This window comes from Caloenas nicobarica, chromosome 3 (assembly GCF_036013445.1).
Source record: "Caloenas nicobarica isolate bCalNic1 chromosome 3, bCalNic1.hap1, whole genome shotgun sequence".
Lineage (NCBI taxonomy): Eukaryota > Metazoa > Chordata > Aves > Columbiformes > Columbidae > Caloenas > Caloenas nicobarica.
In genome coordinates, this window is record NC_088247.1 from 73,292,022 (window position 1) to 73,315,598 (window position 23,577).

The 23,577-nt window shown below is 43.1% G+C and overlaps 1 long non-coding RNA gene across 1 annotated transcript in view; it reads left to right on the forward strand.

Moving 5' to 3' along the window:
• The window catches only part of LOC135987210 (uncharacterized), a 29,040-nt gene extending 18,775 nt beyond the window's left edge, over positions 1 to 10,265 (forward strand). The window contains exons 2-4 of the long non-coding RNA XR_010605979.1: positions 7,657 to 7,778; positions 8,777 to 8,906; positions 10,124 to 10,265. This is a non-coding gene — a long non-coding RNA (uncharacterized LOC135987210). The remainder of the gene's footprint in view (positions 1 to 7,656; positions 7,779 to 8,776; positions 8,907 to 10,123) is intronic.
• The last annotated feature ends 13,312 nt before the right edge of the window (positions 10,266 to 23,577 follow it).

Sequence of the window (23,577 nt, forward strand, 5' to 3'; positions counted from 1 at the left end):
CAGTAATTATTGTCTATAAGTTAATAGCTGTGGGGTTTTATGACTTCATGTGATGCCTCACGCAGTGCATTTGAATTCACAATGAACAGTGACAAAGGGTGCTTTTTCTTGCCTGAATATTAGGTTCTGCATTTGCAGCACTGTGAGCATTGCTGCCTGTGAGTTCCATGCAAACCAGACCAGGAAAATGCAGGGAAATCTTTTCAGTTCAGAAATAAAGTCTCCTTGGACTCCATGTGACAGGCTGTATGGGAAATTTTCTGTTTATTTCATGCAACCTTGCTTTGACTGCAACACATACACTTCTAAACTATGCTTTCTGTGTTTAAAATAATAGGACATATTATGATTGAAGTCCCAAATAATTACTACTACGAGGTTTAGAAAATAAATTATTGTTGAAATATGCTTTTCACCTTGATGTGACAGTATTTACAGAACTGATGATTCCTGAATCTCTGCAAGCGGTGTGTTCCAGGGCTGCTGGACATAATACAAAAAAACCTCTGACACTCAATGATTTATAGCACTACAGTGTTTCTGTATAAGCTGCAGCCCAATATCAACTGAGTACAGAACATGACCTGGGCAACAGGGAATCAAAACCTCATTTAGTTATATGGAAGCCTAAATTGAGCAGTGTTTTAAAAATCAACAGGATCTTAAAATGAGTCTTGTAACCAACTCAGCAGCAAGTGAAAGATTTTGGATGTGAAGAGGGTATTTTTCACCAGCTTTAGGCTGCGCTGAAGCTGGGACAGCGGGATCACGTGCAGCTCTCACATCTGGTAACTGTCCCTGTTTCCATTTTTAGCTATTTTGCCTCTTTGGATGCTACATCAGAAACTTGTTTTTTTTGTTTGTTTCTAGCCAGTTTCATTGTAGCCACCCCGTCAGTGCTCTCTAATGTGAAACCAGCAAGCAAAAATCTTGCTTCCAAACTATTTGCCAAAAATGGCAAGAAAACAGAAAATTTGAGGTTCTCTGACATCAAGCCATCCATATGCATTCTCATTAGGTAAGGTTTGCTGGGTTTTCCTTTTGTTTCCCTTTAAATGGGAAGTTTGACCCACTGAAAATAAGATTTCACAAACTGCTGTAACTGACATATAATAGAAATGTTGAGATGTGCTCTCTGTGTTAGATGGGCAAAAAAATGCACGTGGGGGAAAATTTCTGCACAACTATGACAATTTTCTGTATGGTGCATGGCTAGCATTCCTTCCCATTGTGAAATCATGAGAATGTAAACAACAGGCTTTGAATATTTTGTTATGAGAGTTTTCCAACAGTATTGCTTTTTCTTAATTTGGGTGCTTTCTGACATGTACCACAAAGACAGGAAGATGTTTACCTAGGAAAGGTTAGATTATTTTGTGAGTAAAATACCAAGGAAAAGGACTAGATTTTCCCTGTGGAAACTCTCTGCACTGTTCAGTCTCTAGTGCCTTCAAAGCGCTTACCAGGTGCTGCAGGGTAGAAGCGATTAATACCGCACTGTCACCGCCTGCTCAGCCTCTTCCTCTTGGATACGTCCCAGCCCACTCTGGGTGTATCCCCCAAATTGGAACCATGTGTCTTCAAGCTGTCTTAATCTGGGCAGAGTCCAGGGGTTGTCTCTGATCTGGGTTTCTAGCAACATTTTTGTGGCACCGAGTCTTTCTAGGACTGCTTTCCGAGCAGAGATCCCAGAAGCACTGAGTTGTTCTTTTCCTGACGTCTGCAGCCCAGCACTCCCCATGCAAGGTGTGTTAGCTTTCCCGCAGGGAACAGGGTGCCCTGCAGTACAAGCAAATGCCTGCTGATCTCCCTCTCCTGACTGAGATTTGTCTCATCTCCTGCTTTTCCTCACCATGCTCTGTTCTTCAAAACCCTCAGAGAAAAATGTTTCTTTATAATTTTGTTCCTCTTAGTCAAGATTGATGCTCGTGCTGATAGTCCTGACTGATCAATCTATTCTAAGACAGAGATGTAGCCACCTCTCAAAAAAAACCCCAAAACACAGGACAAGGACTTATACCAAATATTCGTGAGTGTTTCAATGTACAAAACGTCTGTGATCTCAAAGAGAATTCAAAAGCTGCACCTCGATTCCTTGATCTGTGGCACAGAGATACTTATCCTGTGTCTGCAGTACAGTAGCTGTATTTTTTAGAAAGCTGTGTGTGCAGACAGATTTTTCTGTGCTTTCTAAGCACATCTTGAGGAGATTTTGTTTTGTTCTGGATAACCAGCCACATCAACAAACGAAACTGTCACACGTGTCTCCACTTCTGTAGAAATACAGTACATGCTGGTAAGTCTGACCTATTAGGCCCTATTTAATGCTGTTAAAACATTCCCACGTAGGATTTCATCTGGGTAAAATCCAGCTTTCTACGGGAACACAACGCATTTGAATTGGAACAGATTGTTCCTCCTCAGTCTATCAGTAAAACCATTGCACTGGCCTGATGTAGCTGGAAACTGCTCTCTCTAACGTCTTTAAGCCAGAAAGATCTGAAGTTGACAAAGTGTTTGTGACATCTCTTGTTTCTTGCTATTATTCTTGATAACTAGGCTCTGGGGAAAAGTCTCCAAATCCTTAAACAAGCTGAAGAAAATCACTCCCTGTCATCTGCACTCCTCAGTGGAAACTCATCTCTGCTTGCTCTGCACTTGTTGGTGGAGGATCCACATATGAGACATCAATGACTGTTCCACCAGCAGAAAGGGCACTTGCTGTGGAAAAGGGTCCAGTGGATGCACTGGCTGGGAGGAGGGATTTTTGTCTCCTTGATGAAGTTTCATTGGCTTGAGCAAAAGAAAATGCACATTCCCAGAAAAGCCTGGAAGGATGCCTGGTCTCAAAAAATGAATGAGTGTTCCAGATTCTTGTTTCTTTCCTTTCTGAGGGAAAATTGAGGGATCTGTATAGTTGATGCTTGGCCCTTTGCACAGCAATGTCAGATGCTAGCCACTCTTTGCTCTCTAAGAATGCGTGTAACTGCTATGATTTGGCATGATATAGGCAAACATTCCTATTTTTGCTTTTTATGATCTGCCTGAACTTGTATACCATATTTGCTACCATGAACTCTGAATATAAGTCTGGTTATGGGCCAGTTAAACACAGCATATATAGCCACTTGGAAACCTTTATTACAAAACACTCGCTTAACTTCTTACTGCACATGTGCCATTAGAACAAATAAATCATAGTAATATTTTGCATCATGGTTGCACCTGGCAACTGAGGATCTTGATGCATTTATGAAGTAACTAGATTTACTCTGACTGTGTCTTGCCAGGTATCTGTTTCTTTCAGTTTGTATAAGATCTCTGTGAATAATTTCTTTTATAGATTTGAGCTTTTTCTCTTTGTGAGCAGTCCAGTCCAGCACTTTGTCCACTTCCTTGGTGGTTCTTGTAAAGAATTATTGCTGAGCAATTCTTGATCTTTATACTGATCATGCTGATCAGATGCATAAGTAACTCAATGTGCTCAGTAATATCTACCTCACATTTTAATCTTTCAATTCCTGTTAGTTATAAACTAATATTCATTATAAACTATTAATAAAGAATACTTGCTTAAAATTTACTGTTATGGGAATCCCCCAAATCCAGGATATATCATGAAAAGGGAACACAGAAAGAGTGTACATTTTTGAAATTTTGGAGGAATTTGCGTAACAGTAGTTATGAAACCTGTGCTGAGAAACCTGAGGCCCAAGCATGACACTTTTTTTTTCTTTCCCTTTTATTGTTTAATGTCATACAGCAGTTTTGTGGCAGAGTGAAGTTGGAACAGACTTCAAACTCGAACTCTTATCACTGGAAAATTTCCTCATGTGGAAGAACTGGAAGGAGAACAGATGCGTACAGAAAATGCGCAAAGGTTGCCAAATCTTTCTGTGCACACCCAGGGCCAGCGGCATGTTAGGGACTCTGCAGGTATTCTCCAGGCAATGCTCCTGCTCCACCACTGAGCTGATCCTGCAGCTCTCACTGCTGCAGGAGTTCTTTCATGTTAACTTCTCCTCTTTTTCATCTACAGGGAAGCACAGTCAAAGCACATCATTAAAAACTCTAGAGCGCTTGAACATTTCTGTAAAGCAAAAGACACCAGTTAGTAACAATACCTTACTGCAAACAGTCATAGCCGTATATGTGACCTTGACATGCATCAGAATTCTCAGAAAGCCATTCATGGTAATACTTCTCATTTTTCCTGGAGGCAGAGAACATACTAGCAGTTCAGCTTTTAGGAATTGCTTTAAGTTGGGAAGAGTCAATGGACCAAGCTACATTGTGCTGCAGGTGGGTAAAGCTCCTTTGAAAGGAGCACTCACTCTCTTCAGTGATTTTTGTTCCTGCAGCGGTGAATTTGTTTCCTTGTCCCTGGATGACGAGACCACCTTCTCTTTTTCTAGTTTTTCTCTTTCTCTTTCTTTCCCCTTTATGTCCTAATTCACTGTTGTCATGATTTATACTAGCAATACAATGTGCAAGACATGAAAATCTATACATCTGTCATACGCCCATCTGAACACTGAGACATGACATTTCAAAATTATCTTTTCCCTATACATTTATCATAATTTTTTTTTTTTAATGAAAAAGGAGACACTGTCTTCTGTGGATTGAAGCAGACTGAAGATGGTCCAGCACCTCCAATATCCTATGTCATGTGCTCCATGTGGCTCATAGGATAGAGAAAGGAGAGCACTGCTCTCCTGTGGCTCTCTGTCTGTTCCTTTGGCCAATATTGTGGAGCTGAATATTTTATGATTCTTGTAGAGACTAAGGTAGCGTGTTATCCATCAGTGGCAATTTGAGGTTTAGTGTAAATGTAAATTGTTGTTTAAGGAATAGTAAGGATCTGTGATGGCTTGTTCCTGCAACTGGCTGATCTTTATCAGCCTTGTGACAGTCCCACAGGGACAAGAGGTTGTAATTAGCTCATTTATTATTGATTCAGTCTTTGCACAATTATTTAGAATTAGGCAGGGTTCAGTGGTGTTTTAGAGATCTGAAAATATGTACATAAGAGCTGGGAATACCTGAGTGTGCTGAAAGCAGCATGAGGCGAACATTGTCCCAGGAACCGAATGCAATTCTGCCTCTTTCAAGATCTGGAAACAGGTGGCAAATTCTTGAAGATATGTTTTGCTTCCTTTCCCTCATCTTCACTTCCCTCTTCAGTGTAACTCAGGAAGAGACTGAGCATAAATGACAAAACACACTGACAGAAAGGGTTCTTAAAAAATTTCAAGCCCAATCTTAGATCTTCCTTCCCTGGTCACTCCCTCCGCAGGCAGAGTCCTGCCTCCCAGAAGCTGTAAGGCACTGGAGCCTGAAATTAGCCGTGTGATCTTATTACTGCAGCCCTTGTGCTTTTTTTCCACACATCCACATATTCGTAGTTACTCTTGTTCTTTATAATTTAATTTTAGACATAACATAATCTTGTTGGAATAAATGCTTGTATCTCTTTGTGGTGCCTTTTTTTTTTTTTTTCATAAAACATGAACCGTAGTGTCTAGATGCTAGGCAAGAAAGTAGGTATAGTGTAAGGACCAGATATAAACATGTTGTAAAATCCTTTAACATGTAGAATGTCTGTTAAAAATGGTAAAAAATTTTGTCTGGAAAACAAAGGTCTTTGACAAAACTGGTTAGAAATAGTTTTTCACTACTTTTTTTTTCATATGTGGAGCTTCTGAACACAATGTTTCCTCTGATGTCTGTATGTTTTAGAAATGAAAGCTTTCTTTTGTTAAAGTGTAAATAGGTTTTTGAGTTAAGAAAATAAGACATCGTCTTCATTTTAGAGTGTTTCTTGCAAAAGTTTTTAATGTACCTTTTTCATGACAGAAATTGCCTCCTCTTCTCGTTACTGCCAACTATTTTTTACTAGCTTACACTTGGATTGGAAATATCCTGAAAAAATTACTTGTGGTTTTGCAGGCAGTGTAATAGATAATTTGGAAAGGAAAAAGACAGACAACTGACTAATGCTATAAAAAGAAGATGTTGCTAAATACTGAATACCTCCTGGATGTGCATCAATTTTATCTATATTAGATCTAAGCTAAGTACTAATTATGTTAGCAGCAGTAAGACTAAAATTCAAATATATAAATGTGGAGCAAGTCGATGTCTGTTATTGGAAAGAGAGTAATTAGTTGAGTAATTAATTGACCCATGATTGGATTTTTTTCAGTCAAGGTATGTAAGCTGAATACATTGTTCTTTATCTCATCATAACTAATTGTTCACAGAATGCATATGTTACATTTTGCCACTGACATTTGGATTCTACCTCATGTTATTAATACAGTGGTTAACATCCACGATTAATTTAATAGTTTTGGCATGGTGTCCCATCCAACCAATCAGCAGAACCATCTATAATTTTAACATTCAATGCATTCTTCTGCGTTTGAATTTTCCTCTGAAGGAGGTGGAGATGCCTGGGTGAAGAGGCTAAACTTTTGTTGAACTTCTCTCATTTTTGAATTAAAGTACCATGGCATGTAATTAAGACTAAGGTGTTGGTGCATTATAAATTTTTGCCAATGACATGTGGTATTTGAGATTAATTTGGCCTTAAGTCTTGTTGTTTGAAAGATTTAAGAGTAACATTTTAAATTAGAGTCCCAGCTATGCATTTAATTTAGATTTAATATGACAGTTATTTGTTCTGCTAATAAAAACCCCATTGCATATTAAAAACATATTAATTGAGGATTAAAACAGATGTAGTAGATTTAGAAATCTTTGAAAGTATTTTAAAGCATCAGTTGGCATTTATGTTTACTGTAAATATATTAACAGCATTAATGTGATCATCTACTTATAAATCTACCAGATTTTGTCCAATTTAGAACAGAATGTTTCTGGTGCTATGGCCAACCGTCTCAATTGAGCTTTTTTATATGTTGTTTAAATTATGGCCTTTTGACTACAGTTTTAAGGTGCGGCCACTGCAGATGTGCAGTGGCTTCGCTGGTCTGTGAATGGAAACTGGTAACTGTGCGCTAACTGTGAAGATCATGTACATCAAGTGATGCCTCCTTGCAAAACAGAGATATTTCAAACCAGACCTTTAAGTCTCTTCTGGAGGCTGGGAGCCTCCAGTTAGGAGGTGTTTGTATATTTGCGTGTGCATAGTGATCGTATCACTCTGTTGGAGTGGTGGTCATATGCAAAAAGTTGCCACAGCTTCATTGCAGAATAGAATCATAGAATAGTTTTGGTTGGAAGAGACCTGTAACATCATCGAGTCCAACCATTAACCTAGTACTGCCAAGTCCACCTCTAAACCACGTCCCTAAGAAAAATAATCTAAGTGTCTTTTAAAAACCTCCAGGGATGGTACAGGTCAACCTGGGGTGTCCCGCTACCCTGGCTCAGCAGCCTCCTCTGTGCTCTGGAGAGGACATAATTAACCCTAGGGATAGCTGTCAGTGTTGTGTAGTTTGTTTTCCGTGAAGTATCTGCTCGGGAAGGCTTGTGCTATTTGACAAAGTAAAGCTGGCTGGAGCTGTTGGTGGAGTCTTTTTGTGGACTGTGTTAAACTTATGTCCTGTGTTCCCGTTCTCATCTTTTTGGACAATGTAGTTTGTGACCCAACTTGCAGAGAGGTGGTTGACAAATTTGACCTCGCAGGTCCCTCGCTGAGGAATACTTTAGCTTGAAAGCCTGCTGGAGGGAAGAAACGAAGGGAAAGACTTCATCTCCTCAAGGAGATCTTTTCATGGAAGATCAGGGAATGCTACAGGCATTGGAAGGTATGGGATAATGTTTTCCTTCTGTGTGTGTATGCACAATTTTTTTTGTTGGTTGGCTTTTTTGTGAGATGGCAATCAGTGTGAAGGAGGATGTGCTTTGCCAGCGTAATAGCCTTCTGCTTTTCTTTTAACTTTTAGGGAGATAAGAGTGTGAACTATATGGCTGTGCTGCTCTGTAGCTCCAGCCAAACTTGTCCTCTGCTTTATGCCTTGCAGAAAAAGTAGCCCTGTCTGGCTCTGCTGACCAGTTAATGCCTCAGCAACAACCCTGTCCTATTACTCTCCTACTAATACTGCTCAACAAGCTGTGAGCCAGTTTCAGGAAGGAACCACATTTGATCTGATGAGAGCAGCATTCCCTAGCACGCTGCAAGGCACTGGGCAGGCAGTACGCGTGGTCTTGCCTTGAGGGCTGTAATGCAGCCTTGTAGTAGGATCTAGTAAGGATGTATTATTATAAATCCTTATCATGTTTGTTTCACTTTTCATTCAAATTCCTTCCAATCTTTTGATATTTGGCCTCGGGGCAGATACAGCTATGTATCCAAAGATGGAACTTTACATTGAATTAATGTGTATCTCTTTGCCAGTTAAGAAGTTAACGAAAAAAGAGTAGGTGTCACTGTTTTGCTTATGGTGGGAATTTGATGATGCACTGAACCAAACACAACACACTTCCAGAATCTTAACTAGTTTGATTGCACCATCGACACTGTTATTTCGACAGCCCCGCTCTCCAGCATCTGGCATAATTGGAAGCAGCAGCCAGCAGGTATCAGATGTCAGTATGAATTGTCTCCTGCTGCGTGAGCACTGACTATGAAATTGATTTGCTGTCTTTTTTACACAGTTTTGTAATGAAAGTAACGTAAAGTCCCAAATAGACAAATTCTGTATCTGTGTATGTACTTAAAATAGGCATATGTATGAAAATTAGAGAGGGGAAAATATATCAGGAGAAAAGCAGTATGACACTGTCAGATCCTGTTTCCTCTCAGGTGGTTGTGGTGGCAGATCTCCTCATGTTTCTGAAGAAGCTGAGCTAAACCAATAGCTGGAAACCAATTTCTTTGGGTACTTGCATGGAATGGATCAAAAGCATAAAACATGAGAAAGACGAACCCTTCGGTGAGTGAATTTATATCTCTATTTTAGTCACTGGAGATAATAAGGTGAGAGAGAAACTGTGGAAAACAAGTCTCCAACCTGGAGCAAATTTTCCCCTGATTTTTCATTAGGATGATTGAGACTCTGAAGACTGAAAAAAAAAAAAACCAGCCTGAGCAAAGTCAATGGCAAATTTCAATTGATTTACTATAACCAAGAAGTTGCCTCTGGGTATATCAGAAATAAATGACTGTCTGTTGGTGCCTTCAAGACACTGTCATACAGAACAATATCACACACATTGATAAAGGTAATGTCTGTGGGACTGGGGTCTTGACCACTGATTTGAGAAATGATAAGGGAAGATTAGACCAGATACAAAAGTGGTGCCATTGTCCCGAACCTTGAGAAAAACCTTTGAGAACTCCTTAAGGATTACTGGCTTCGAGGTGATGGCAGTAGGAGCACAGGAGGCCTGGCTCTGCTGGCAAGAACTGGCTGCCCTTCACAAGCAGGGTTACAACTGTCTAGGAAACAACAGTGTTTATGGGCGTCTTCTTCAGCTTGAGGCAATACTTGGCTTGGATACAAGAAGGTTTAATCAGCTCCTACTGTAATCAAATTACGTAAAGTTTTTCAAAGAGCAAATTGCAACAAGTTCCCTTCCTAAGAAGTCAGGGTCAAAAACCTTTTTAGCAAAATCAGCTTGGGCATTGATTACTGAGCATGGCTACCTTTTAGACAGGCACAATGGAGAAAAACATTCCCAACATCTGGTTCAGTGGGGCCCAAGTCCAGTGTTTGTGTTTTTGCTCTGACACCTAGTTGCATAGCAATAAGGGGAGCATATGATACAATAATCTATATATAGGATAGGTGGGGCTGAACATTTGACTGGAGGCCAGCTAGTCTGGTATTCCAATCTTGGTGCTGACATGAAGGCAGCTGGTAACCTTCGGTGAATCACTTGAAGTTCTTCCTAAAATTCAGAACCTCTGTGGATAAGGGACTGGTCTGTAACTGTCTTGAGATTGCAAGTTGTCATAACTCGATCCAACAGGACATTTCATATACAACCAGATCATGGTTGCCCAAAGAAACATGCCACCTATTCTGGATAAGCACAAGATAATTTAGAGGGAGCTGGCCTCTCTGCTCAGAGGACAGTTTCCTCACAAAAGCAGCAATATATATATATATATATATATATTTTTTTTTTTTTTTTTTCTTCCCTGCAGAAACAACCAACCTGTTTTGTATCTGACCTCGGGGGCAGCTGGAGGTCAGTCATTTTAAGCCACTGGTCTCCTTTTTCTCCGTGCAAAGCACAAGCAATGGTGTTTTGGCCTCTCCTGATACCTTGACTGCTTCCTTTCCTCAGCCACCTGCTGCCCTAGGTAACATGTCACTTTCCCGATTTCTGAGGTTAGGTCTGATTCCAACAGCAAGACTACAATCAGATGCTTACCTTGTCTGACAGACTTAGTCCCTTTTCCGTGGAAGCAGAGTTCCTGTGACCCTTTAACCCTATACTTTGACCCCAAGGATAAGTTAATTCCACCTGCAAGAGGGTGCTGCTATAGAGATAGTCTCTGCAGCTCAGTCCCCAGAGGGACATGGTAGAAAGAAATCCTACCACCTCTATCCCAAAGCACTGTTTGGGCTTGCTCAAACACAGGATGCTACTGACTCAGCCAACCCAATTTGCCATTGTGTTCTTCTCCCCATTTTTTTGGGATGCTTCCTTAAGGTGTGCAGGCCTCCAGCTGCAAGCAGGAGGACTCTACTTCTTGCAACTGCAAAAAATTGTATGTTGTACTAGGGAAGCTGTTGCCAACTGCTCTGGCTGTCATTGAAATCAGAAGGAGAGGAACAGGGATGTAACCCAACACCATTTCCTCTCCCATGTTAAGGAAGAAAAAGCCCCATCATTTATTCAAAAGGTACTGTTACCAGGGTCAAAAAAATTATTCATATTGATGCATTCATTGGTGGAGAAAAGAGGATTTCTGCAAGAACGAAACACAAATCTGGATAAACTAAACAGCAGTCTTACTGCAGTGCATTTTATAACGCATTTAACAGATTCTTGCAAGCTGTGACATTCCAGCCTGTTTCCTTCCCTTCATTGTTGTGCTGTGGAGGTGAGTGAACAGTAATGCTGGGCATCACTATTTCTGAGAGCCTGCTCCCACTCCACCCTGCAACACATTGCTGTCATTTTACAGCAACTTTTCTTGCTTTCCACCTTTATTGGACCCCTTATGGGGATTCAATAACCCACATTTCTCGATAGAAGTTGAGTAGCTAAATCCAGTATGGTAGGTGAAGTCTCTTCCAGAAGTGGCCTAGGAGGATCCTGAAGTGCTTTTCCTCGCTTCTCTCATGTGACTGTTCAACTTCTGCTGCTCTCTTCCCCTAGTTAATTTCTTTTAAAAGGAATAGGCCAGTTCAGCCCTCCGCTCCTGGATTCTCTTGAAGAGAAATTTTAGGGGGATTAGTGCAAGCAGCACTGCTGCCTTCTTGCTGAAAACTTACCCTTCAGCTATTGTTTTACTAGTAGTAAAACCCTTGTGACTGCATGAATTTTTTTGAATGTTTTGCTCTTCACTTTATAGCAAATGTTGCTGCACGCACATATGATGTTAAGCTCCTCTTGTGAGCATTTGATTTGTAGTGACACGAATATGACACAGATGGACATGAGAACCCAGCTGTTGACTCAGTCTCTCAGTGCCCTTTTGTTTTTGGCTGTGACCTGGTCACGTAGTACAAAGAGTTTCCTGCTGAACTTCATGCAGCTGCCTGGCTGAAAAGCAAGTGAGAGCTTTATTTGTCCTGCCTGCAGGCCCAGATCTTCTTGGAACCAGCTCCTGGATCCCTCCTGGTGTGGAGGCGGGTGATATCACTGTGCAGCCTTCCCGAGGATCCTGGCCTGTCTGGAATCTGCCATCAAGGATCTGCAGGACATTACAGCCTGTGTTTCGGCATACTGCTCCAAACAAACTGCCCCAGTAAGGCTCAGGCTCCCTGGGGCTTCAGAGCAGCACTGCCCATTTATGTCAAGCAGAACAAACTAAGTGACATGTGGGGAACATAAACTGAGGCTTGGCTGGTTTATGTTCCTTTTTAAAAAATTTGTTTTCACAGTTTTACACACCCCTCCTTGGAATCCCTTACGCTGTCAGGAAAACTGCTCAGGCCTGTTTTCCCATTTTTTGCTGATATAAAAGCTCTAAAGATCTGTCTTGGTCCAGATGCTTCTCGAAACGGCTGCACCACATTGCATCCCACCCAGGGCACGGCAGGCACACAGCCTGTGCTCAGGAGTCAGAAGTGTTTGGGCCATGCAACAGTCTACAGCTCTGGGGCGCTGGCAGGCAGGTGGACAGTTTTGCCTACAAGTGAAACGCAGCGCTGCTCTGCGGCTACCCGGCACAACCGCAGGTGCCCAAATAGCAAAATGGTGTGTTATTCAGTTGGCACAGATATTTGTCCACTAGTCTGTCAAGAGCTGCATGACCTGAAGTTATACCTCTGCCACTGGGTGTCTGACAGCCCACCCTGGGACCCAGGCCTCCCTGTGTTAGGTGGAGCAGAGTCACACTCTTGGCACAAACAGCCTATATAGTCCCAGGATAAGATGAGGTTACAGACACAGAAGAAAATATAAAAACCCCACCAAACTATAAAAACAATCTACACATTTCTCAACAGCCTTAACTGAAACGATTTAATTCTCCAGTACATCTAATTAATTTGAGTATCGGTTTTCTTTCTTAAGTGGGAGTTTTGTTTTGCAGCTCACATTCCCTCAAAGTGATACACGCTTCCCTTTACCATCTCCTGACATGTGGAGCATCACTCTTGCACCTCTTACATCTTCAGTTTTCTCACATCCCCATTTCAACACTAGCTAGTGATCACATGAGACTGCAATATTAGGAAACCATTTGGTATATTTTTAGCGGTGCTTGGGCTGAAGTAGCAGTGAGAAGAGACGAGTGCCAGCCACATGTGACTAACCAGCTGTCTGTGGCCCACATTTTGGAAATCACTGATTCAAGTAACTGGCAATAGGTTATGGAAAGTTTCTCTTTTAGGTTGCTATTTCAAATTGACCCCAAACAAAACAAAGTAGGAAGGTCATCTTGGCTGTAAACAACTTTACCATGTGTAGGCAACCTTCATCCAGTTTCTCTGCCTTTTAATAGAAGTGAAAAACTTTAATTGGAAGTCTCTTTTGTACCTCTTTAGCTACAAGAGCAGCCAGAACATTGCTATGCCTGGAACGGTGAGGCTCTGTGGCTGCTGTGAGCTTCTTCCCCACTCTTGGCCACTTGGTCATGCTGTGATGAGTGCTGAGGTGTTGTCCTCTGTTGTGCGGAGAGAGGGGAATCCATTAAGCAGATCTGTATCCATAAATCTCAATGTGACAGCCATGTAACAAAAAAACCCCACATTAAATATTTGAATCGTTTTCCTTCTCCAACCTGTTGTCATGCACAACTGTTGACTATGACTCCCAGCTCACCTCCTTTCCTGTCTTCTTAATCCATGAGTATTTTAGGAGCCAATAACTCCTCGTCAGCTGGCCCCTATTGCTATATATGCATCAAAGGCAGCCGACTGCTAAAGTTCTGCATGCTTCTGGGGTTATTTAACTGCACATATGAGTTGATCTTGCATTCCTTGTATGTCACTCATCTGTGAAATCCCCTGCCCCAGTTTCAGCCAAGCTTGTTTTATCATATTCCCTCCTTGCCAGCCCAGCAACCCGCTCCAGTCTGTTCCCTGTCACACCGGGGAAGGGAGAACTGTGTCTTTAATGTGTTTTGCCTTGATTCTAATGGTTTTCAGCTTATTTTCTCTTGCTGATCCCCAGACCATCTCTGAGCACAGCAGAAAGTGGGGTTGGGATCTTTCTAGGCCCTGGCACATGTACAGGGTAGGACGAAGAATGACTCCTACATGTTAGCCCTCCCCAAATCCTAAGACCTGACCCATAACGAGCCAGTTCTGCTTAGGGGAACAAGACCACAGCATCTAGTTGGCATGGGGAAGCAGCCAGAGCAGCCCGAGTGGGCACCCTGCTAGGGCTACTCCATCCCAGTGTGAGATTTGTGTCTCCTTGTAGAACTGAAGCCTTTGTCAAGCTCCCCAGTCCACGTTGCCTGCCGAGGAGGTGACAAGCACCATGCACCAGCCGTGATGGATATTGTGGGACTGAGTTCCTCTGTATTTTGACTGGAGCTGCAGTTTGATTCTAAAGAAATGCCCTCAGCAACAATCTTTCAACCTCCAGGGAGGCTATTTGTTTTATTTTTTTAGGATGCATTTTGTAAATCACACAGGTGATGGCAAGTTTATGTATTTGGATGGCAAGATTTATGTTGCACTATTAGTTTCAAGGAAATCCAATTGAGTGTGTGGATTTTGGACTCTTGACCTTTAAGCAGAATAAGTTTTCTGAAGGAGTGCAAAGTAGCTTGTTCATCTCCAGGTGTGCTCTGCTGAATGAAAATGCCCTCTGCAGAGACACAGCAGAAGTGAAGGGTGTGAGCTCCTGCATTGTCTCCTTGCTTCCCTTGCCACCCCCAGCCAGTGCCTGGGACACGGCATCAAGCACTGTTCCCGTGGACTTTCCCTCTCACACTGCGTGTTTTGCAGAGGTTCCCAGGAAGGTGGAAAGGGCTCCCCCAGTGCTGGCTCCTGCGAGGAGTGACAGTCACCACCCTCACTAGATGGCACCCAGGGTGAGGGTTGCCCAGGTCCCGCTGAGAACGAGGAAGGGCAGGGAGAAGAGGAAGGCGTTCTGTCCCCTGCCTGGGACCTCTGAAGGACTGGGAGCATGGCTGTGATGCTCCAAGTCCTGTCCCTCTTCTCATCCCCTGCCACCTCACCACCCCCTCCCCAGACCTTCCCTGCCTCCCCGCGCAGCTCCGAGCTCCTCTCCCTGGCACATGTGCTATTTATTTAGCTTCAGTGCTATCTGAGCTTTCTGCTCTGCTGGTTTGATTTCTCTCAAACTACAAACTCCTTTGACAGAGGCAGCCCATGACAACACGCCTTGCTCCTCTTTCCTTTTTTTCCCCCCTGTTTTCTGCCAACGATCACGTTTGAACTGACATTGGCTGGTTGTAGGTCAGATTCAAAGGTATCAAGCACTGTCTGAACATCCCCTTGCGCTATCAGCTCATGTGAAAATGAAGAGTCTAGAAAACCTTTGACTGCACAGACTAATCCACTTTATGGGTGAGTTCCTATGGTTGGCAGACTTCTCTGGAGACATTCAAATCCAGCCTGGATGCCTTCCTGTGTAACCTCATCTAGGTGTTCCTGCTCCAGCAGGGGGATTGGACTAGATGATCTTTCGAGGTCCCTTCCAATCCCTAACATTCTGCGATTTTGTGACTTCTCATTTAATACAGGGTCTCCCATATTTTACCCTGAAATCCTGCATCCTGTGGTGAAGAACAGGCTTGCCAATTGCCCTGGTGTGTTTTCAATAAATCATGTAGATTTCTGGCCTGAAATATGGAAAATATTACCACCTTACAGTTTTCTTCACAGCTTCCTTGATTGTCTTAGAGCTGCTACATTGCCCTGCAAGCAGGGGTGGTTATAAGGCAGCAACAGGGAAGACTGGGTACCTGAATGATAAATGGGGAGCTGCACAGACAAGAAGTGCTGTGGCAGTGGGATGGCAACATCCTATATTTTAAAAATGCTGATTTATAGGGCTACCTCTTCCCATTTTATTTCTCAAAAATAAACTGATGCCATAGAGAAGCTTGTGGGTGTGTTAAATGATTAAGACCCAAATGTGGAGGGAGAAACAAGAACCAAGTCACAGTATGTGGCTGTTGAAATTGAATGTTCCCCACCTTTTTTTCTTGGTGCACTCTTCTTAGGAGACTCTAATGGAAGTGTCCCCAAATCTGGTGTACACAACTTACACTGAAGCCACAAAATTCCCAATGTTTGTGAGTAGGTGGATTTTAAAGCCTTTGTAAAACTGAATGTTTAAACGAAGATGAGCTTCTCCCCTGTAATTGTGGGGGGGAAATTGTTTTGCTTGAGTCAGGGCGCACATCTTTATCCTGTTTAATTCAGCATCAGCTTGAATGAGACTCTGCTAATTGACAGCAGCTGAGAATCTGGCCTTTTTTTTCGGGAACCTGGAGTAAAAGGAAATGAGGGTCAGTGGCTTAGAATTCACAATGCCCAGCTCCTGTGTGTTTTCAGTATGCAGCACTCATAAGCCATCTCTTGATGAATATGGCCTGAAGGGATGCGGGCAACTTATTGTAATTTTTTGCTGTGCTCTGTTCGGATTTATTTCCTAGTCAGTCAGGTGGGACACCCTGTAGATTAAGACTTAGCACACACATTTTGAATCTGTAGACTAGTACTTGAGGTGAAATAGGAATTGCTTTATGTTTCAGAGCAGTAATGGCCTGAATTGCCAGAAATAACCATAATAACAAACTGCTTGTTTCCTGAGTCAGGCATATAGTGCAAACAGCCGTAGTCTCGGTGCACCGATGCTCTCTCTGTTTTTTAATGAAAATAACAGGGATGGGAAATGGTCCAAGAAGAGTTTGTTCCCTTGGCTTGTCTGATATTCTTTTTAGAACTGTCTACTGCTATGAGGAAATATAATTACAGAACTATTTCAAATATGTGGGTCTTCTCCTCAGAAGAGTGGATGGGTTGTATGCAAACATGGAGCTGTATACAATATGTAGGCAAACCAAAAAGCGTGTGGATGCTGAAATTTCTGTTTTCTGGGAGGTTTCTGGGTGACTCTCCTAATTTTATTAGAGCTGTCACATAGAATCCGCCTTTCCAGCTGACAGTCCCTCCTTTGCTTGCTTGTCTCTCTCAGACATCCTCCCCTCTTGTATCCACCTTCTTGTAAGCTGGTTTATTCTGTCACTTGCTTCACAAGGACTTTTCAGGGTGTTCTGTTCAGATCACCAGCCCAGGTGGGTTGGAGAAGCCTGTCAGCCTTCTAAAGAACAGTTCACATCAGAGGATTTCATTGCATTCCTGTTCAAAGTCCCCACCTAACAAGGAAGTCCTCTCTGACTCTGTAGCTTTCCTTTCTTCTCAGGACCTTCTGCATTCCCATCTCATATTGTGCATTGGCTGTGAGACTTCCGTCTTTGAACCACTAAAATGTCTATAGTTGTCTGTTTGGAAAGGCTCATGAAGGCGCTAATAGAGTACACGCACGACCATCCAGGCCTGCATTTCTGCTGACAAATGCAGGGCCTAAAATTGTGAGAGCAGTGATGGAGATGGTAATGCAGACCTGTGATGTCAGATGTGATTTTTTATCACCATTGAGGTAATGGCCGTGTGTCGAAGCGCCACTCGATCCCAGCAGAAGCAAGGCAGACCTACCTGCATACTCTAAGCAGTTAAAGACTTGCTCAGGGTGCATTTTGGGATGTGGAAATTTTGGCTTCACTGGTTTCTGCCAGCTTGAAATAGGAATCCCTTCTTGCTTCATGGCAGACTGCCAAAAAATGAGTTTGACTCCACATGAACATGAGTTTGTGCCAAGCAAACATGTACCATAGGCTCTCATGGCAGAAATGGCAGCTCATGTTGACTGAGACTGAGGGAAGGAGGAACACAAGGAATGAGCCCTCTTGTCAGCCATCCTGTCGATCATGATCTGTCAGCTGCTGCTTGTGATGAAACTAGTCTTTGGGGGATTTCATTCTGCGTGGCTGGCCAGCTGGTATGTGTTTCTGTCTGGGCTCTGCAGCCCTGGCCCTCATTTGAGGAGGCAGGCCTTTTGTTCTGTATCAGGCTTCAAACAGTTTGGCATCTGTTGGTTTGTGTTGCCTGCTCAAACATTTGTTGCGTTAGTGGGCTTCCTTCTAATCACAGCTCCAAAGCATTCTGCTCCCCTGTGACAGTTTCTGCTTCAAAAAGTAGAGGTAGATGTGTGCTGGCTGTGAACTCTTGAACCTGCTTTTGTTGGAGAGGTGAGGATATTTGCACACAGGAGAGAGAAACTTGCTACCATGGTTTGCTTCTGATTAACTGTTTGGTCACACTACAGTTTCTTACCATCAGGGCATGTTAGTGGTGAAAAGTACAAGTCACATGTAATACATACTTCCACTGAGTTGGAGACAGCAGAGCTGATGGACAGAAAAGAGTGGCAGTGATTAGATACGCAGTAGTGATTCACAGCCCAGGATTATAGTTTCTGCAATTTGCTTGAGTTTGTACAACCCAAATATCAGATAACATTACGATTTACATTTTCCATGGAACACCGTCTCAAGAACATATTGATTTTTGCTGCATCAGATTACTCAGGGGTTGAAGAAAGCCAAAAAAAGAATTTTACTTTTTTCCTGCTGACATTTGAAAAACAGGATTATACAACTTTGCATCGAGGCCCGTGTAACCTTCGGCGACCAGCCTTGGAAAGTCGCTAAAGATTACAATTTTTTAAGCTTTCTTTAAACAGTTAGGAACTCTTTTCAAATCCCTTGAAGGCAAGCATTAGTCTGTTCCTGCCACCTTAGCCACAAGTAACATACAGACTGAGGCAGGGAGAAAATAAGGTAGATGACTGCAATTCACCCTTTGGGTTAATCATCACCCTCTTTTTGCCTCAGATGGATCCAAAGACCATTGGAGGTTTTCTCATTTGCATCCCTGGGCTTCTGGATGACCAGCCGTGACTTGAAAAGCTGCTGTCTTCAATATCAGTGAGCTACCTGGAGAAGGGCGGGTACTGCTCAGAAGAGTGTTTCTGAGAGTCGAACAGGATCGGTCATCGCTTGCCCTCCCTTCCAGTACTGCGTGTTGTAGCACATGGTCTGTGTCACACTACTGCAGCACGCAATACCTGCTCCTCCAGCAGTACGCAGTGTAGTTAATGCTACAGAAACCAGACATTCAATGCTTGTGTTTTTTTTTTTTTTTTAATTATTTTTTAATTCAGTATACATTTGTCTATGCTCTCCAATTAAACTGTTTCCAGAAGGACAAATTAAGAGACCGAGCAGTTAAAAACCCTAATGTTAAGGCACCTGCTGAAATGTACCAAATGTTCAGAGGAACTGAGCCTCTGTGTTCCCCCAAACCCACGTTTTTGAAGGAAGGAAGTCCCTGGGCAATGCAACTGCTCAGTACCTCCCCCAAATCAGGTCACTCTTAGTTATATGCCTACTTTAGTCATTGGATTTTGGCCTCAGATCTAACATGTGTGTGTGTGGAAGTCAGTGGGGAGGAGGAAGCTGAGATTTTTTTTTTTAACTTCTCAGCTGCTTTGCTTAGAAGCCACAGACTTCTCTTTGTAAGCATGCAGCTGTGGCTAGTCCATCACACAGTATTTTATTTTAGGATGAGACAAGCACCAAGTCAACGTAGCTCCTATTGTTACTTGTCTGTCACCCTATGTTAGCAGAATAGAATGCACACAGTGTTCGCCAAGGAGATGTGGCATTAGAGCTGCATATGTAGATGAAGGCTCTCCAGATGTGTTGTACTGAAAAGTTCAGAGCCCGTATCATGCAGCAGTTACTTTTTCTCCTCTTGGAATCTGTATAATTCAATGAGGCACCTCAGACTTGATAGTCTCAAAGGAAGTAATAGCCTTTGCCACAGCAGGTCACTCTCTGATGCAATGGGAGGAGACATCTTTGCAGTGCTGCACCAGGAGTTATGCAATCTAAAATGTCAACTCGAAACATGTCCAAACACTACTTCAGAAGTAGCTGTAGCATTGAACATTCAGGTGCTGGAGATGCTTGGGTACTCAAAGAGTATGGCGTCTCAGCAAAATGACTTTCGACATGCCTGAGAAAACAATGGCACTTGTAGAAATTGACCTATTGAGAGATTCAGTTTGTAGGGTAGGAGAAGGAAATTACCTAATTGTTTCAATGCACTAGAAGAGGAATGTATTTCTTGGGAGGGAGAACTCTTGATGTAATTGTGATGTTAAATCCTGAGTCTCTGTTCAAGAAGGAGGGATGCCATGGGTCTGTCTGGGATCAGTGAACTTTCTGCTCACTTCTTGATGTTATTGTGGGGTACATTTGCCTTCCTTTGCAAAGGATGGTGATGTGTGGGCTTTTGTAACAGTTAATCTCATCTCTTTTCTTGCTTCCCAGTTTACTTCCTCAGCATACTCCATTGCAAGGACAAAGCGTGGGGACCCTGTGTGAAGAATAGCTCTAGGGTAAGATAGAGACTGTAACCAGCCCAGATTTGATGATCTCATAATATAGGCCTCAGTTTTGTTGCACCAGTGTTTTTCTGGCTTCAAAGGATTTGCCAGGGTAATGAAACTGCTCCATGGGGAAAAAATGTTTCTGTGATATTTGCTTCTGTATACCAGAAATTACAGCAACATCTCTCACCAGACTAACTATATCCAAGTATTTAATCTCAAGCATTTGAATCACCCTTTATTAGTTCTTTTGCAGGATTCACAGAAGTATAGGCAACACTGAATTGCTAAAGAGGTTGGTATGGAGACAAGTGATGGTAAGGTCAGCAAAAGCCAGAAGTTAAAGAAAAAGACTCAAGCTATGTCGAGTAGGGCTCGCTTGGGAAACTAGAGGAAAAGCCTCAGAAAGGTTGGACTACAGCTCCAGAAACCATTGAAGAGGTGCAATGGTGGATGCTAAAATGGTGCAATGGATCCTAAAAATAGAGACATCAACTGGCTGCTGTTCCACACACTGCCACCTCCTTCTTGGTAGCAATTATAACAGAAAGTCTGATTTTCCTTGGCTTACACGTAGAAAAAACAGGGGAAGGGGCCACGGCCCACTCCTGGCATTCTTGCAGCCCAGAGAGTTGCCTGTCTTTGGAGTAGCTCTGCGTAGCCTTATCTCTTAGGCTCAACAGGTCCTTTTCCAAGCTTATTTAAGAGTTAAAGGGAACTCAAGCAGTCACAAACCCTGTCACCAACTGAGATTTCTAGAGATGGTACATCATGGAGGAGGAGAGAGACCATGAAGGTCAGTTCATGTTGTTCACAGCCAAATGTGTGAAGCAGTCTGTGGTGCTACATGGGGCCGGATGGGCAGATGGAGGTCTCTCAATGTCCTCCCAAACCTCCAGCACAGGAACTTGGGGATTTAAACACACCAGAGCCAAGTTAGTTTGCATCCTTGGTGGATAGGTGCTCACCAATGCAAATGGCTTGGGAAGAACATGAGGGGAAAAGAGAAGTAAAACCCACTAGTCCATACATGTGACATATTGCTTCTCCCTGGATAAGTTACAAAGGAATGCAGTACTTGGGGACTGGACTGCAGGTAATGGGCTGAGTGGCAAGGGGCTGTGGTGATAGTGTGGAAGGACGACATAGGAAGACGTGAAGTGACATTTAATTCCTCAACTTTTCTTACCTCTTCTCTTTATCCGAGATTCCGAGAGATTCAAAACTCTGGTAGATACTTTTTTGACTTTGCAAATTGGAGAGTGTATTACAAAGTAGAAATAATACATGTGATTTTTAATGCTAAGTGAATGGCAACTCACAGTAGCTAAGAATTTTGAATGATCAGTTTGTAAATTCATTGTCTATAACTTGTTTTCACAAACAATCCCTGAGGCAATTATGAACATAGAAATAAATTCATAGTGAGAATGACCTGTTTACAGATAATTTCTTTAAATAAAAGAATTGATTTAAAGAGAAAACAACTATCCCGTAGTGAATTATTTGTTCATATCTGTTTCTGAGATGTCTCATCTCCTTCCATAGATTTCTATTAATAAGCCTGCATGCATGAGTCACTTGTGATATGATGAAACAAGGCATTTGCATGAAAAGAAATTCTTCCATCTTTTAAAAACACATCTCATCACTTCTGTGCTTCCAGTTTTTCTCTCTACACCAAATCAGGATAGGAAATACATATAGACTATACACCACATGATATCCTGCACAGTTGTTTGATTCCATCATACATTCATATTATTCATGCTGTTATTTTTGAAGATGTTAGAGAGATTTTTAAACAATTTTTCATCAGCAGCATGTGCAATGTTTAAGGGACATGTTTTGGAGAGCTTGCTTTCTACAACAAGGTTTCTCATCAGTGGATCTTTTTAAAAATTATGATGTGTGATTTTTACTTTTTGCTGAAGTATCTTATTGTCCATGAAGATTGACAGTAACCTGGTCTGCAGCTGTCTATTTATATAGCTTCTAACTGCATTTCTTTTGTAATGATGTGCTCTGCATGCCATGCATGGATCCACAAATACAACAATACAATAAATTAGAGAAAGATGATGATTGATTTAAGAGAGCTATTATTTCTACCACACTCTGCTACTGGCATACCGGGACTGCAGTGTTAACCAGGCTTTCCACTGCTATCAGTGTCTTTCGGATAAGCTTTAAATAACCACTGGAAAAACACTCTGGACAGCTTTATGAAGATAATAACAGCAATTAAATCACGATTCTTTGGGGAGAAACCCTTAGCAAACCACAGATGAAAACTTCTCAGTGAAATCTCCTCAGTCGGGTGTATGGAGGCAGAGAAACCCACCGCGCGGGCAGGATTAATAGGGCCCTTGTTGGGCTGCAGCTGGCGTCGCACCCCAGCAGGTGGGCAGGATTTGGGCGCGTGCCTCCGCCAGACCCCCGTGCTCCTGCCCGCCTCTCGCCCCATCCTTCTGGCAGCTGGCGGGGGCTGCCCCCTTGCTCCCCTCCCAGAGCCGTGCCCGGCAGCTGTGTGAAGGCTGCAAGGAGCCTCCCTCCCCCGTGCACAGAGGTCCCTGTTTATGGGAAAGGCAGAGGGCAGTGTCTGGGGATGGACAACAACCATGTGCCTGGGGGAATTCTGGGCTGGGGAGGGGGAGCGCCCCCAGCTCTCTGGCAAGACAAACAGCCAAGCCCTTCCTGCCAGAGCAGGCCCTGCCTTGCTGATTACAAGGGCGTGGATGTTTTACTCATTTGCAGAGTTTCTTTCTTTCAAGGATGGATTGCATGTCCAACAGCTACTAATACCTCACTGCAGTGGTCCACCACCTGTTTTCTGGTGGGTTACGCTGGGCTTAAAGCATGAGAGACTCTGGGGTGCAGCCACAGGGACTCTGCACTGGGACCCACAGCTTCACAGAAGGCTGCTACTGCACAAAGCACGAAGATGGGCACTGACATCTGTGGTGGGGTTGGAGTCTTTACTCTCTTTTCTCCTCCACACTCTTTGGAGGGTTGCCCCTACTCAGGGCTAACAGCAGCAAATGTGTGGTAGCTCCTCGCTGGCCATGGGGCATGGCCTGGCATGGCACTGCAGGAAGCTGGGCTAGCACTGACTGGTACCCGGGTTCACTGGCTGTGGAGGAGACAATGTCTCCTCTCCCTGCCCATGCAATCCCAAAGGAAGATGGTTGCTGTGGACAGCAGAGGCTGTGTGCATCGTGAAGCACTTGCTGGACATACAGCGGTGAGGCATGGAGTCCTGTCTCTGCCTGGGACTGCAACTCGAGAGCTTTGCCTATGGTAAAGGACTTAGCACTGTCCCTCCAGGGACATACACACCCTGTCATTTGCTCTTTACTCTTTCTAGGACAGCAGTGACAGTGGGGCTCACCACCTGGGTAATCCCATAGGTTTCTTTGCCCCTGGGTCCCCTGCTGCCTGTTGCAGCCACAGAGCAAGACCCAAGTCCAATCCACAGTT